At 39.1% G+C, this 17,618-nt stretch overlaps 1 non-coding gene across 1 annotated transcript; it reads left to right on the top strand.

The window, feature by feature from the left end:
* Positions 1 to 1,391: 1,391 nt before the first annotated feature.
* On the top strand, positions 1,392 to 1,510 carry LOC120607759 (5S ribosomal RNA). Its single transcript, XR_005654230.1, has one exon. It is a non-coding gene; the product is annotated as a 5S ribosomal RNA (ribosomal RNA).
* The last annotated feature ends 16,108 nt before the right edge of the window (positions 1,511 to 17,618 follow it).

Here is a 17,618-nt window from a genome sequence, read left to right on the forward strand (position 1 = left end):
CCATAGCCCCTGGCAACCATTAACCTACTTTCTGTTTCCGTGAGGTCAGCTTTTTTAGATTACACATATGAGTGAGATCACACTGTATTTGTCTTTGTCTGACTTACTTAATTCAGCATAATGCTTTCAAAGTCCTTTGACAGCCTCTACAAGAACAATTCGTCTCCAAATTTTAAGCTAGAAAGTCCATAGAATAACAATAACACAGGATTTTATATTTTCAGTACTTGCATTAAGAATTATATGCAAATTGATCATCATGTTTATGTACTAATCACCAAATAAAAACCAGTAAAACATCAATTAAGAAAGAAAGATACGAGGTGTGGTAGAAATCGTAGGTAGGTGGACAGGGATACCCAGCTCAAGGAGGTTATACTACTTGTCTCACATCGCATAGCAAACATTACAACAGTAAATCAAAATTTGAACGGTGTCTTCAAGGTCCTTTCATACATTCTCAGCCCACTGCTGTTTCCATTGCTTCAGATGGCCTTCTGGAAGTAACTCATCATCCCACAGGCATGCATGGCTTGCACAGCCAAAGAGCCAGAAATAGGTTGAAATCTAAATGTTCTCATTCACTAGATGGCCTATAGCAATGACTCTTAACACGTTGTGTCTCAGATCATCTGAAGGACCTTTGAAAAAACACAGTTGTCAGACTCCTTTTTCAGAGATTCTGACTCATTTGTTTTGGGGTGGGGCTCAGGAACTTTGATTTAAAAAAAAAAAAACTCCCTAGGTGGTTCTAATGTGCAACCAATTAGATGAAAATCATTGCTCTGTGGCACAGGTTCTCCACCCTGGGTACACATCAGAATCACTTGGGGGAGCTTGAAAAGCTACCTGTCCGCATCTTGTCTTCAGAGGTGCTGATTCATCTGGTCTGTGGTACAGCCTCAGCACAAATCTCCCCAGGTAACTCTAATGTGAAACCAAAGATGAGCATCATTAGTCATGGACTCCCTAAACCAAGGGTCCCCAACCCCTGGGCTGCGGACCGGTATCAGTCCATGGCCTGTTAGGAACCGAGCCACACAGCATGATGTAAGCAATGAGCAAGCCAGCAAAGCTTCGTCTGTATTTGCAGCCGCTCCCCAGCACTAGCATCACTGCCTCAGCTCCATCTCAAATCATTAGGCATTAGATTCTCATAGGAGCACTGGTCCCTGGTGCCAGAAAGGCTGGGGACCGCTGTCCTAAACCACTCATTTTTAGTCTACGTCATCTCCCAGGGAAGGTTTTCAAGGCCCTGAACATTGCCATTCTTAAAATTCCAGTGCTATCTGTGTTCAATAAATGCTCGTTGATAGAATTGCCTAATGAGGATCAATGTTGACAGACAGGTGAGAAGAAAAGGGCAAACTTAAAAATAATGAGGATTTTGAGTCTATGGCCATGCCACTCTGAACACACCCGATCTCGTCTGATCTCGGAAGCTAAGCAGGGTCAGGCCTGGTTAGTACTTGGATGGGAGACCACCTAGGAAGGCCAGGTGCTGTAGGCATAAAAAAAATAAATAAATAAAATAAAATAAAAATGAAGATTTAATATGAAAATCTCCTGTGGTTGGGTTATACAGTCAGCTAAGCAAATGTTACAACAGTACACAGATTATTTTACAAAGGCACAGGTACTCTTAGGTAGAGTACTATCCTAAGCCTGGAACATCCTTGTTCCCAAGGATATTTTGAGAGTGGGAATAAAGAAATACTTCCCACCATAACTAATTCCTGTCACAGACAAAATCTCTTTACTGAGTCTAACAGCAATCTCAGAACAAGCCTCTGAAGAGCAAGATAATTCTCTTACCAAATGCTCTCCCCAGTAAGTGAGCACAGATGGGTATTATAATGTAAGTTCATACATAGGAGAGCTATTTTTCTAAATGGATTTGAGTAGACTAAGAAAGAAAAATGATTTCCTCTCTTAACATTATTTAACAAAAATGTTAAGTCAACCAGTAGGAGAGCAAAGCTGTCTGGGCTGTGTAATCCCACATTTATAACAAACATGGCTAGGAAGAAATTTATGGAAATAGTAAGAGAGCCTATCTTCAAATAGTAGGATTACGGTGATTTTTATTTTCTCCTTTTCTATGTTTTCTAGGTTTTTGTTTTGTTTTTTTTTTAAATCAAGATGGGTATTACTTTATTATAGAAAAAAGAACATAACCCCTTTTTAAAAATTTAATTGTGCTCAAGTTTGGAGAATGATTGTCAAAGGCATTCTAAACCTGTAGGCATGTAGGTGAGGAGGAGCAGGTTTGTCCCGCAGTTTGAAAATTCAGCAAGTCCGTTTGTGCTTTCATAAGCAGTTGGAGATTTTGCAATCCTGGTGCTGTGCTTGCCAGGCTCAGCAAAGTCGGTATCAGACAGGTGACCAATGAAGATGAAGTTCCCAATAACCAGGCACTCTTTATCTGTTTGTTACCAACCCTAACAAGATAGAAATGAATTAAACACTCCTTATAATGACTTGCCACCATTGTTGGTCGATAATGTAAACTTCATGGAGATGTGAGGAGAAAATGCTTAGAAAGATTCATGATCTAACACCTCTGAATACTGACACTTGACAAAGTTGGCCTCAACATCTATAAATCAGATGCACATAATATGTGGTTTGAAGATCAGAAAATGCAAATGACATGTGGGTTTCCTTTCAGAGAAATTCTAGTGTTTCGTTTACCTGCTAAGCCCAGTGAATAAAATGAGCCAGTGGGGACTCCCTAATAAAACCTCAAATCCAGTAGTGAGGTTCTCTTACCTGCATCAACAAGATTCTCTTTCCTCAGAAATTTCCAAATCTTCCCCACTATCTAATAGAGTCCTTTTAAAAAACCCTGATGCTTTCTCCTTTTCCTATCCTTTTCTTCTACTCCTTTCTTGAATTTTCCAGCCTCTTCTGTTGCTTCATTCCATACTTGCCTGAAACAAAATTCTTTCTCTTAGTATCCTCCACCTAAACACCCCTTCAATACCCCTTTGATACCCACCCCATTGCATTGCCATCAGAATACCTACTATAAATCAAATTGTAAACAACTCAGGGGAAGAAATCTACTTATTCATCTTCATATTCCTCCAAAGCATGTAGCTACAGTAGGTTATTATGCGTTTGTTGAACAAGTGAGTTTCCACTCAAAGAACAATAGTAGCACTCTATAATGATATCATGTTCATTTATATGGAGCCATTTTCAAAGTATGTGAAACTTGCAGCTCCAAATGAGACTTCCCAAATTGCATAATTGACATTTGCTGGGAATTTGTTAGAAATGTGGTATCTTAGCCTCCCGCTTCTTCTCTCATCTCCCTATTATACCTACATATACCTAATGAATCAGCATTGGTTGTAATAAAATTGCCCAGTACTCCCTATGACATTCAAGTTTGAGAAACATTGGTCTAGAGTATTGTCTCTCAACCTTGGCTGCACATCGAAATCCTATGGAGATCCTGTAAATACAGATGCCTGGGATCCAGTGCCCAATGTCCTGATTTAATCAGTCTGGAGTGGAACTGGGAATTAGGATTCTTAAAAGTGCCCCCAAGGTGCAGCTAGAGATAAGAATCACTGTGAATGTCCTTGCTGAAGCTCTCCAATACTCCTACAATATTTTGTAAGCTCAGTGCCTCACCTATGTAGTAATTTCACTCCTCTTTCCTATTCATCCTTCCCTTAAGATTGTGTTGCTTCTCATCTTCCAAAAAAATACCTGTCTTCGGGAGGCCAATTGCGGAAGTTTCACTTGTCAATAAACATTTATTGAACACCTAGAATTTGCATAAACACAAAACTCCTTCTTAAACTTCCTTTCACAGTAAATTATCTAAATTCTCTTTCTTGGGCTCTTTCTTCACTAACCCTATTTTCTAATTTTGTAAGCATTTTTCGATGCTGTTATAATTATGGCTTGCAGTTTGGGGAGTAGAAGAAAAGAAAATTAAACACCTTTTGTCCAATTTTAAAACAACCTAAAGATTGTTTTGGTCACAGAGATATCAAAAACTGATTATATTTAAAAGGAAATACATTCTGTTTTTAATCTTTATATGCGTACCAATGGTCCACTTTTTCATCTTTACTGTAACAGCTGACATTCCTAAAGGGCTTGCAATGCCCCGGCATTGTGCTGTTTTACCTGTATTATCTCAGTTAATCCACCTAACAACCCTATAAAGTACATTCCAATGTTATCCCTGTTTTTTGGATGAGAAAATAGCAGCACAAAGAAGTTCAGTAACTTGCCCAGGTTTCCGCAATTGGCCTCCCGAAGACAGGGTTGAAAATTTGGCAGACACAGAACCTGCTTGAAACTACTCTGCTGATTGTTCTATTGTGGACTGTGTTTTGGGAACACATGATCCTGTGGTTTAGGATTCTGTCATAGTTCTCCCAGATAGTTTAGTGCATCTTTTCCAACCTTTTTCCCACTTTAATCTCTGGCCCATAAAGCAGTTTCCCAGGTATAATCCACTGTGAAGTTTAAAGGATTTCATGTTTAGACAAATTCCTCCTGAATGTTGAGCAAGATAAGAAACAAGTTCTGACAAACACAATGACAGTCTACATAAAGAAGCCTTGATAGTTTATAAAGAAATGTTCCCTTCCTAACCAAATCCATTGTTAAATGTTAATATCTCTATTGCAAAAAGAAGATAAATAAATGTAATAGATGTAGCCTCTGGTTACAGTGTGTGTGTGCGTGTGTGTGTGTGTGTGTGTGTGTGAGAGGGGGGGGGGGGGGGGGGGGGGGGGGGGGGGGGGGGGGGAGGGGGAGGGGGAGAGAAATATAAAGGTAAAAAGTTTAATGCCAAATAGTATACCAAAGGCATCCTTTTTCTTTGGGCTTCCTTTACAACCTCCTCAACCATCCCATTTTAATAGCTCTTTTCTTTCATCCTTCTCTCAGCTGGGAAATGATTTCTTTTAATCCCTTCTGGTTGCTCTACAGCAGAGATTCTCAACCTTGGCACTATTTATATTTTAGGCCAGGTAATCTTGTTGTGGAGGCTGTTATGTTTTGTATTGTAGAATGTTTACAGCATCTCTGGCATCTACCCACTAGTTGCCCGTAGCACACCCCTCCACCCCATGACTTGTGACAACCAAAAATATCTTCAGACATTGCTACATGTCCCTTGGGGGTGGGGAATAGAGGGGCAAAATCTCCACCAGTTGAGAACTATATTCTGAAAATATTCATTGAAATTATAAGGTGACATTCATTATTTTCCATATTTCATCCCTAAATATTGTCTCAAAGATTTTAAGTCCACATATCAGGTCCCCCTAGTGTTATTTATTTGCTTTTCTCCTTGTCTTCGCCTTCTTGAGACTTAATCTGATGAACTTCCCAGGCAATCTGCAGAAGGCAACTTGCTTGCTGCTACAATGGGGCACAGAGATGGCCTTGAAGGGTCCATGAGTATGATGTTGGGAGGATGGGGAATAGAGGCATGCTCTGCCATTGTTGCTACCTTACCACAGACCTGGCTTGATTCCTGTAGGCCTTCCTCTGAAGCTTATATGGACAAAACTGTAACACCTCAGACATTATTCCAGCAATTCCTCGTAGAAAACAAATGTCTAATCTTTGATGTGTTGATAAACATAAAACATCTCTGCCTTAAATGGCACTTGCCTAAGGGTGAAGCAAAACTGAAATATTAGCAGAAATGACAAGTTTAGACTACATGAAATAAATATGCTGACTAAAGCTATTAGCTTATCTTTCCTTCATGTGTATGTAGGTCTTAATGGTGCATGTATTAAATGGATGTGAAAGTGTATGGTGGGAAATTATTGTTTCATTTTTTTGGATCAAGTAAAAAACAAGTTAAACAAGACTGTCCATTGCCAGCTTCTAGTTGACCTTCAACCATGATGCCTGAGGACTCAATAGGTGCTTTACCAGGATTGTTTTATTTAAATCTTACAACAGTCTTAAGGAGTGTGCATCATTATCATCTCCATTTTGTAGATGGCAAAGGCTCAAGATTGGCCAAATGATTTGATCAAGTTCATATTTCTAACAAGCCATGAAACAAGGAGTCAAACTCAGACATCTTGTCCCCAAGGTTTTATGTTTGTTTTTTGTTTGTGTGTGTGTATATAATTTTTAAAATATGGTAAAGTACACATAACATAAAATCTACCACTCTAGCAGTTGTTAAATGTATAGTTCTGTGGCTTTAAGCACATTCACATTGTTGTGCAACCATCATTGCTATCTGTATCCAGAGCTTGTTTCATCTTCCCAAACTGAAACTCAATACTCATTAAATAATAACTCCCCATCCCCACCCTCCTTCCCCCAGCCCCTGGCAACCACCATTCTACTTTTTGTCTCTGTGAATTTGATTACTCTGAGTACTAAGTGGAATCATACAGTATTTGTCTTTTCATGACTACCTTATTTTATCTTAGCATAATGTCTTGAAGATTCATCCATGTTGTAGCATGTCATACTTTCCTTCTTTTTTAAGGCCAAATAATATTCCATTTCATGTATACACCACATTTTGTTTATCCCTTCACCCATCGATGGATACTTGGGATGTTTCCACCTTTGGCTCTTGTGAATAATGCTACTATGAACATGAGAATATAAATATCTCTTCAAAATCCTTCTTTCATTTCTTTTGGGTATACGTCCAGCAGTGGAATTGCTGGGTTACATGGTAGTTTCCACATTTAATTTTTTGAGGAACCGCCATACTGTTCTCCACAGTGGCTGAAGCATTTTACATTCCCACCAACGGTGTACCAGGGTTCCAATTTCTTCACATCCTCACCAACATTTATTTTGGGATTTTTGTTCTTTTGTTTTGGGGTGTGGTTTTTTATTTAATAGTAGCCATCCTGACAATGCGAAATGTGTCCCTAAGGTTTTCAAATTTAGCTATATGCCAAGTCTTTCCCTTCTAGACCCATTCTTGTTAATTCAATAGCAGTTGCAAGTGTGCACACACATAATGAAATGGAAAGATCTTGATCATATGGTAATTCATGAGGATTCGTGCCCATTACATTCCTCACTGCATTCAGCTTGGTTTCTTTAGTAAGCTAGTTAGGAGATTGTCTGAAAGGGTGATATAAAATCACCTCCCCTCTCTCTAACCTCCGGCCTCTTGGATGTCAAAGCACGCTTCTTCTTTTCTCTCTTCTACATTTTCAGGGATCTCTATAACATTTAGGAAACAGAAAAGAAATCACATTTCAAAAGAGATCAGCCTGTTTTGATTATGTTAATTTTAATGAGAATGATCTTTCAGGAAACCTGTTCCAACTTGATCAGGAGAGGTTGGAGTAGGCAAATCTTCCACCTGGCGTTCAGAACTTGGACAAAAGGTGTGGCTGCCAAGACAGACAGGAGTGACTCATACCTGCTTACAAATCAGCAGGGGCCCTACCCTAGGTGTGTCCCTTTCTCCTCCATCCTGTTTTTTCTGTCTGTTTCATGCTCTCAGGCCTTCCTTGCTTCCAGGCACCCTGGGAAACAGTGGCTGAAATAACATGGAGATGAGTCATAGCTCATGTGACTGCTCAAAGGAAGGCAGGAGCAGCCTAGGATGACTCTTAGTTTCAAGACCCAAGTTCTCAACCCTTAAGCCATGATAGTTTCAGAGCAGCTTCTAGTTCAAAGACCTCCTGACCAGAGCTGCTTGCTCAGGTGGGAGGAGAACTCTGAATCCGGACCAAAGGCAGCTTTAATCGGGATGCTGATGAATTTATGCGGCAAGTGAGTGCTGTTAATTAGGTTTTGGGTGTTTCCTGACAATTTAAAAAAATCACTCAGTATCAGAATCATAGACTTGTAGCATTTTAGGGCTGAAAGGGATTTTAGATATACAACATCCAAGAATTTCAGGATTAAAATAATGTGTAGTATTGATGTCATCCAAAGTTGTGCTGGAACTGGCTTGTACTGTCTCACCAAGCCCACTGTTAAATTTTCAGGAAATTTGTGAGCCAATTGACTTTAAATTGGTAGCTTGAAATGGGCCTGTAGTGGGATATTTACACCACAGAAATTGACAAACAACAAATCAAGGCTTCTCTCTCCCCACTCCTCCACCAACAGCTTGTTGTTTAAAATTTTACTAGCACATCATTGATCTTATCCAAGCCTGTAATTTATACATGAGAAAATTGAGCCCCGGATTGGGGAAATGATTTACTTAGGGATACACTATTAATTAGTGTCAGAATTTAAGATCTACGTTCTTTGCATCCTAGTCCAGTGAATGACTACTTAGAGCATAATCCTATCACCCAAGGCCCAGCATCCTGCCAAAAAATAGGCCCATGAGGCTGTTTCTGCAGTAACAACAGACAATGAGACAAATAGTGATCTCAACAATAGGTTCTCGGGGAAAAGAGATTGCCCACTGTTGGACCCATCCTGGAAGTCCCTATAACATTTTAAACTGAGTAATAAGCACTATTCTTGTCATACGTGAAATTCAATGGGGAGACTTGGACACAATCATGTATTTGTGCTATTCTCAAAAATAAGAGGCTTGGTTGCCCTTGAGAAAAAAAAAGTGGCATATTTGGTAGACATTTATCACAAGAGACAATAGAGCAAGTTTAATAATATATCCTAAAAGGTGGAGTTTCAGGCTACAAATCTTAGGCTGTTTACCTCTTGTAATAAACATGCTTCCAAAACAAAAGCAAATGAACTTGAATGTTTACATTAAAATGTTCTTGGGCAACCTCCCCATCCTCACATGTAGTAAAGCCTATTGACTTTACTAATCTCTTTACATTGCTCTCTTCTTTTTAATAACTATATCTCCACCCAATCCAGGCTCCCATTACCTCTCTCCAACACTATTGCAAAACCCTGCCAACTATTCTCCCCACTGCCAGTCTCTACTCATTCAAAATCAACCTAAATCAACTCTGACAGATTTTCCTTTGTCAAGTCCTGTCAAAGATTTCTACTCCTCTGGCTAAAATGCCTTGCTCAAAGTCACAGATGGCGACCTTCACCAAAATCTACTATCTCTGCTCCCTAAACACAACTTCAAGCATCCCTGCCTCTGTTTCTTCTCCCTAGAATGCAACATCACCTGCCAAAAGCTCTTTTATCCCAATCCAAAATTCATTTTAAATGACACAGCCTGCTTGGAACTTCTCTGAGACACTTGACCAGATGCTCTGTCTCAGTGTCTTGAACCAACTCTGAGCGCTGTGGTCTCCCCGTGATACCCTATCTTGCCCTGCATCACGGTATTGCCTTACTTGTTGTTTTTCATCTGTTCTTCTTCCTTTCCCCTACCTCAGCAAATGCCATGATCTCTCGTTGTTCAAGTCAGAAATTTAGAAAATACTTCAGATTCCTTCCTCTTTCTCACCTCATACTCAAATCCTCTCAAATCTCTCCCATCTGTCCCCTTCTGTTCATTCTCCCTTGCTCTGCTTTAGCTCAAGCTATCCTCATTCAGGAGCCAGGGCAGGACTTTCTATGTGGCACTGAGGTGGCCAGCCTCCAATCTCCACCTTGCTCACTACCTGTGGGGCCTCGGGAAGGTTACTCAGCTTTTCTGAGCCTTAGTTTTCTCATGTGAGAAAAATGGTTAAAAAAAAAACACTCTCCAAAATTTTACACACACACACATGACATATAAAGAGAGAGAAAAAACTATCATATCATAATAACTGGACGCTCATAAAATTATTCATTTATGATTTTTTTGCTTGAATTAATAAAACAATTTCCTAACTGGCCTCTGGCTGCAGTGACACATAAATAAAATCCAGTGCTCACTATGCCATCAATGAGCTCTATAAAAAAAATGTGATCTCACATCTAACATTTTTTTAACAACGATAGCTCTCAGAATAAAATTTTGTTGTTGGTTTTTTCTTAGCTTAGCCTGTAAGGCTGTGTACTTCATAGCCCAGTTGTACCTCCTATGGTTCTGACCTGCTCCCAAGATAGAAAAGTAACAAGTCCCCCAAATGCAGCAAAACCTGTCACATGTACAAAGCTTGCACATGCTGTTCTCAAGGTCTCTAATCCTCCCTGACCCACCTCCACTCCAGTCCCCACTGCTTTCCACATCCACTAACTCCCCAAGTTCTTCTAGATGCAACTTAGCAGTTGCCTCCTCTGAAAAGCCACTCTGAGACCCCAGGAGATTTAAGGCTCTGTCCTCTGTGTTCCAATTGTCCCAGCACTTAGTGTATAATATTTCACCACTAACTTACCTAGCTGTCCGCCCCACTAGATTCGAGGTCCTTGTCTTATTGAACTTGCTGTCCCCAGTGCCCAGCTCTGGGTCTAGAATGTGTACATAAATAATAATTTTTATTGAATGACACCCCCACAATATATTATAAGCTCATCAAAGTCCAAGGTTACATCTGCCTTGTATTTCTTCTAACATCTGCCAGTTTGTCTCACACTAAATAGCTTTTCAATCAATATCTGGCTGTTTAAGAAACAGCGAGGTGGGCAGTGTGGCAAAAGCATAGTCAGCAAAGGGAAGAAAAAGGTGAACAGCAAGGGCCAGAGAGGAATGGAGCTTTGAGGCCATGGTAGGGAGTGTAGGCTTTGTTGCAAGTGTAATAGGAAACTATTAGAGGTACTGAAGAAGATAAACATGATCAGATTTATGTTTTTTTCCTTAAAGCCAAACTTAAAAGGCCACATACTGTATCATTTCATTAATATGAAATATTTATCACATTCAGAACCTTACCTAGGGGACAATCGTCCTTAATTTTCTCATCTATAAGATGAAGTTAGACCAACTGACCTCTAGCGTTAAACGTCTATGCTTTTTGATTCCTTGTTAATAAAAATGACTATTCGATAGGTTAATGGAATCAAACCCAGCACAGCAATCCCTGGGAAGAGACTCAGAAGAGACTCATTCATGGCCTCTCTATTTCAGCAGTGCTGTGATGCAGTGTGCATGACTCTGGAGGTGTGGATTCTTCCACTGGTTGGAGCATTTACCATTGGAATGACCTTTAAAAAGTCATTAAATCCTCCAGAACTTGGTTTTGTATCTCTAACATATGGGAGTTCTCGGAGGTGGCTTCTATGGTCCTTCTCAAAGAAAGTTCATGTTCTAGCCCATCTTCTCCTTCTGAAGGCAACCTAGACCAGTCTTTGAATAAAATATATATTCACTCATGTTATAGATTCTAGGAGTATTAATCAGATTAATGTCATTGATATTTTTTAAAAGACTGCGGAAAGTACATAGAATACTATCCATGTATGAAAAAGAGTACAGTAGGTGCAAATACTGATATGCAAGATGTCCTTTGAGTATTGCTAAGTTAAAAACTTGAGTTACAAAACAATATGTATAGTATGATATCATTTTTATAAAAAAATAATGTATACACATATATATAAATGCCCAAACCTTTTCCTCCCTCAATCTTTCCCATCTTACCATACACCACAATCCACCTGGCTGCTGGAGGCAAAAACACAGGAATCAGTCATTCTTGGTTCCTTCCCATCCTTCACACCTGCCTCTTTCTCTTCATAAGAGATAGGGGAAAACTCACATGGATATTGCCCTTGGTAAGTTTTATGATCTGGGGGGAAAAAAGACAATGCACAAAAGAGGATTAGGGAATAAATTGGAACAAATGTTATAACTGAAGGAGAGAGAGCCCTGAGGGCTCAGGGGGTCAGAGAAGAGACCTGCTGGGGCTGACTTAAGCTTGAGAAGGGGTCAGGCTCGCTGAGAGCAGGCTGGAGGGGCAGATGTGAGGGAAGCAGAGAGAATGAGTGTGGTGTATGAACGCAGAGAGGCCGCTATTGTGGCAGAACTGACGAAGGTGCCTATATTAGTTTGTTAGGGTTATCATAACAAAGCATCTCAGACTGGGTGGCTTAAACAACAGTGATTTATTTTCTCACAGTTCTGGATGCTGGAAATCCAAGATTAAAATGTCAACAGGGTGGGGGTTTTTTTGAGACCTCTCTCCTTGGCTTGTAGATGAGCACCTTCTCTCTGTGTCCTCACAAGGTCTTCTCTTTGTGTGGCTGTGTCCTAACTTCTTTTTTTTTTATAAGGATTCCAGTCATACTGAATTAGATTCTGCCCTACTCACTTCATTTTAACTTAATCATCTCTTTAAAGACCCTGTCTCCAAATACAGTCACATTCTGAGGGGTACTGGGGGTTAGGACTTCAATATATGAACTTTGAGGGGACACAATTCAGCTCATCACAATGCCTATGCCTGAGATGCAGTAGATGGTCAGGAAATGGTTGAACAACTGAATAAATGAAGCAAATGCAATAGCTCTGTTTGTAGGTACAGTGGGAAGTCTGCGAGACACTTAAAGCGGAAAAGGTTATTGAGAACCTTGAGCACTAAAGAGAGAAGTCCAGGTTCAAGTTCTAAGACACCCTTGAGCAAGGAAACACCATGATGCTGATGATGTTGCAAGCACATTAGACGACATTAGTTTGCCCTATGATTTGGAACAGAGGCAAGCCTGGGGGCAGGGAGAGCAGATGAGAGGCTATTTCCATCATTCTAGGTGTGGGGTGACAAGGGCCTTGACCAGGGTGGTGGCCACAAAATAAAAGCTGGAGACAGATGTGTGTGCCTGAGGGTTGTTCAAGCACCTGCACCCAGCTGATGTATCTGTGAGGGCCACATTCCACCTTCACATTGAAAACAATGAGTCCTTTAGACACTGGGAAGGCAGTCATTACTAAAGCAGTGTGAGATGAGCTCATAGGTCCTCTCTTTTGATTCAAAGCTGTCTCAATTTGGCCCCACCTGCAGCTGGGTCCTCTCTCCTCTACAGTATGGTTACACTAAAACAGATTTTTATTGTTTCCGAGTGGCATTAAGCTTACTCTTTCTTGTTGTGAATTCTGTTGCCATCTCCCCTAATCACACCACTTATACCTACTCAGATGACCGCTCTTCTCTTCCCTACCTCTGGAGATCCTACCTGGCCTTTGTTCACATAGCCTTAAGTGACACTACATCTCATGTGGCACTCTTCCTTGGCTGAATCCTAATTATATATGTTTATACTACAAGATGAACCATGAAACTGAATAATATACCATGTCCATGCTTGAGATGTTTGAAGTATTTATACTCCATACAACCTCCCCCATGAGACTCTAAACTCCTTAATGTTATAAATTTAGGATTTCTTATGTATTTGTTACACTACCAAACCCAGTACATATTAGATGCTCAATAAATTAATGCTGAGACAATAGGTCATTAATCCAACACCCCAAAGGTCCATATAAGATTTTCCCTTGGCTCAGGAAATGGGATTAATGGGCAAAAGGGAAGAGATAGAATATAAACATGTTCATTTCGATTCATAAAAATGACCTGTAAGCCCCAAACCATTGCTCCCTTAATGCAGCTCAAAAAAGCATTAGCCCCAAGTCAGAAGGACTCTTAGATGAAAGCTCCAAAAGGAGTTTGACAGATGGGAACTCAAAGTTGACTCAACCTCATATGTATAATGTTGATAAAAGGATCGGCTGAACCAGACTCTTGGCAGTCTGCATCCAAAGAGATGATTAACCTGCCCTGGGAGGCAGGTGGGACCAACAGAGGGCCTGAGGGAAACTGGCACCAGGGTAGCCTTCAGGGAGGAAGGCAGTTGTTTGAATAGGACAAAGAAGAGTTGGCAGGTTTTCTTTGTTTTTGAGAAGTATAAAAGCTGATCCTCAAATTCATATGGAATTATAAGAGACCATTAATAGCCAAAATAATCTTGAGGGAAAAAAATGAAGTTGGAGGACTCATACTTCACAATTTTAAAATTTACCACAAAGGTACGGCAATCAAAACAGTGTGGTACTGGCATAAGAATAGACATATAGACCAATGGAATAAAACTGAAAGTCTAGAGATAAACTCATGTGTCCATGGTCACATGATTTTCAATAAGGGTATCAAGTTCATTCAATGGGGGAAAGAACGGTCTTTTCAACAAATGATGCTGGGAAAACTGGGTTTTTACAGGCAGAAGATTGAAGCTGGGCCCCTATCATATACCATACATAAAAATTAACTCAAGTGGATTAATGAACTAAATATAAGATCTAAAACCATATAAAATTCTTAGAAGAAAACACAGGAACAAATCTCCATGACCTCAGATTTTGCAATGGAGTCTTATATATGACACCAAAAGGACAAGCAACAAAAGAAAAAAATAGATGAGTCAGTTTTCAAAGTTAAAAGCTTTGTGCACCAAAAACATTCTCAAGAAAACGAAAAGACAACGTATCAAATGGAAGAAAATATTTGCAGATCAAATATTTGATAAAGGTTTAATATCTGGAACATACGAAGAAATCCTAAAACTCCACAAGGCAAACAATCAAATTTTTAAAATAGGCAAAATAGACATTTTCTCCAAAGAAGATGTGTAAATGGTCATGGAGCATATAAAAAAGATGTATAAAATCATTAGTTATTAGGGAAATGCAAATCAAAACCACAATGAGATACCACTTTGCACCTACTAGAATGGCCATTATCAAAAAAACAGAACAAAACAAAACAGAATATAATGAGTGTTGCTGAAAATGTCAAAAAATTGGAACTCTGGTGGGAATGTAAAATGGTGCAACCTCTGTGCAACAGAGGTCATTGTTTCCTCAAAAAGCTAAGCGTAGAATTATCATATGACCTGGGAATTTCACTCCTAGATATATAACCAAAAGAATTGCAAACGTGTGTCCAAAGGGATATTGTCCACCAATGTTTATTGCAGCATTATTCGCAATAACCTAAAGATAGAAACAATTCAAGTGTCCACTGACAGATGAATGGATAAACAAAATGTAGTATATACATACAATAGAATATTATTCAGTCATAAAAAGGAATGAAGTTCTGATATAGCATGGGTAAACCTTAAAAACGTTATGTTAAATGAAACGAGCCAGACCAAAAAAAAAAAGTCAAATACTGTGTGATTCCACTCATATAAATCAACTAGAACAGGCAAATTTATAGACACAGAAAGTATAATAGAGTTTACCAGGGACTGGAGACAGAGGAGAACGGGGCATTCTTGCTTAATGTTTACAGGGTTTCTGTTTGGGTTGGTGAAGAAGTTTTGGAAATTGATGGTGATGATGCTTGTACAACATTGTGAATGTACTTAATGTTACTGATTTGTACACTTAAAAATGGTTAAAATGGCATTTTCTGTTATGTATATTTTACCACAATAAAACTTTTTTTTAACAAAATGAGAATTGGCAAATGTGAAGAGAGGAAGCAAAGTGCAATATGTGTACGGCGCTCTATGGAATGGGTAGTAACTGGGTGATGACCAACTTTTTATTCCAAAGATGTTTTGTGTTAAACACCAAAGTATGCATAAATACAAATAATAATAATAATAATAATAACAACAACAACAACAACAACAAGATAGGCAGGGAAGATTTGCTCCAGCAAATACAGGAAAAGCAAGATCAAGCCTTAGAGTTAGGAAACTGACCTATGGGCTTTCTGGGCCACCCTGAGATGCCAAGAATTTGATCTCTAAAGTCACTTTCTATGCCCAAGTTTTGTAATTCTGGTGGCATGTACTTCCTCTGCCACAATGAAGCTACAGTCTCATATCAAATATTGAAATGTTATTTAAAAAACAATCTCAGCTAACAGATACCTGAAAGCTTGCTTAGCTAGAAGAGGTTTAATCTTCCAGCCTCTCTTCTGAAGAAAACAAAAGGCACTATGGATGCATAGCTCTTTTAATTTACTTTTTAAGACAAAATATGTCCATTTCCTATTCTATGGTATTACATATTATTATCCTAAGAGATAGCTACATTGAGTCATGCTCCCTCTGCACAGAGATTTGACTTTAAAATTTTGTCCTGGAGTGTTCAGAGATTTGCCGCTGGACCAGGATCGCGCTGCCCGATGTCCGCCGAGGAGGCTGGCTCCAGTGTGCTACAGTGTTCCACTTGTCTCTAGAATGGCATAAGCATCGAGAATAATGTACTCCTCAGTACTTGGTATATCATACATCACAAACACAGTTCGAGCAGCCCAGTTCCCTATGAGATGGAGAAAGCAGCATAAGAAGATTGTGAGGAGAAAACAAATGACATCCATGAATATTAATAAAGTTTAATTTCCAGACAGAGACATATTTACAGAACACATATGGTCCTTATTTACTTCCAGCCTCTTTGAATATCTCTGCAATTTCATTTGGATGATTTTAAACCTACAATTGGATCAAAAGTTGATTTTTCAGGAATATCCGCTATTGAATTGAAGAGTGAGCTGCCTGCAAATTAGACATGTCCTCAAACATTTAAACCTCTAAATTAAATAGGTCTCTGGAAAAGCACAAATAAAAAAGTAGGATGACTGCATCATACCGGTTGAAAATCAAGAGAGCCTTTAAAAACTATATGACTTCTGTATTGGTGACATTTAGATAGATTTGATATGATAGCTAGTTTGCTTGGTTTTCTTTTATTTGGGTTGCTTTGTCTGTTTAAGTTATACTGTGCAGGTACACCACCCAGCTGGCCCTAAATACTAATTGGTAAGAGACAGCTCTTGCAGGGAAGTCAATTCAATTAGCATCACATCTTAATTACAGAGCATATTATATACTTCACATATGTAATTATTTATTTTATGGCATCATGCCATCCTATAGATAAACAAAGACTTTGAGAAAATTTACTAGCTGTTCTGGGAGTGTCCTCAAAAGGGTGTAATTTTCATTCTAACCAATAACTAAGATGAGAATAATCCTACCAGTAAATCGTTAACCTGTTGGGGTACAATAAGTTCAGAAATTCCCCTCACAAATGTTTTTCTTTTAACATAAATTTGCAGAAACCTTTATTATACTCACATGCACAAGTGATGGTCATAGTGTTGGAAATACAAATGTGAATAACTTAGAGATTTTTGTTTTCCAGAAACTGGCAGTACAGCATGGGAGACTGACATACAAGTAAATCATTAAATAAAAGTCTGATAAAGGCACAAAAAGAAGTAAGTAGGAGTTGGAGTATGGTGACAGTCTTCATGGGGGTAGGGAAAAATCAAAAGTGAATAATAAAGAATGATTAGGCATTTTCATGACATACCAAAGCTGGAGAACATTCCTGAAAGAGTGAACAGCATGTGCAAAGGCACAAAGAAGAGTGATGCCTTTGGAACAACCCCTTGTAGATTTATACTGCTGTGAGTATCGGGGGTGGGGTGGATGGGGAGTGAATAAGTGGGAGGTGAGACTCAAAATGTAGGACCTGAGGTAGAGTAAGGCCTGAGATTTGTATATTTTATCCTACCCAATAAGTAATAATAAAGGAAGCCACTGAGCAGTAATTCATTTTCGTTTTAAAATATGCAACATAAATTGGGTTATTGGATTGTAAAATATGATTGAGGTAGTGGTCCTAGGAGTAACTGAACCAAGAATTTTAAAGCTCAACAAAAGAAGCAACAAAAGAAGCAACAAAACCAATAGCAACAAAAGAAGAATCTCTCTTGCTACTCTCATCCCCAATTTTAAAAAAGTATCAGTTCACCACAAGCTAGCCAGGCAGAACAAGGACAATTCAGAAGTGGATGCTGTTGGAC

The sequence above is a fragment of the Pteropus medius genome, unplaced genomic scaffold (assembly GCF_902729225.1).
Source record: "Pteropus medius unplaced genomic scaffold, Ma_sr-lr_union100, whole genome shotgun sequence".
Taxonomy (NCBI): domain Eukaryota; kingdom Metazoa; phylum Chordata; class Mammalia; order Chiroptera; family Pteropodidae; genus Pteropus; species Pteropus medius.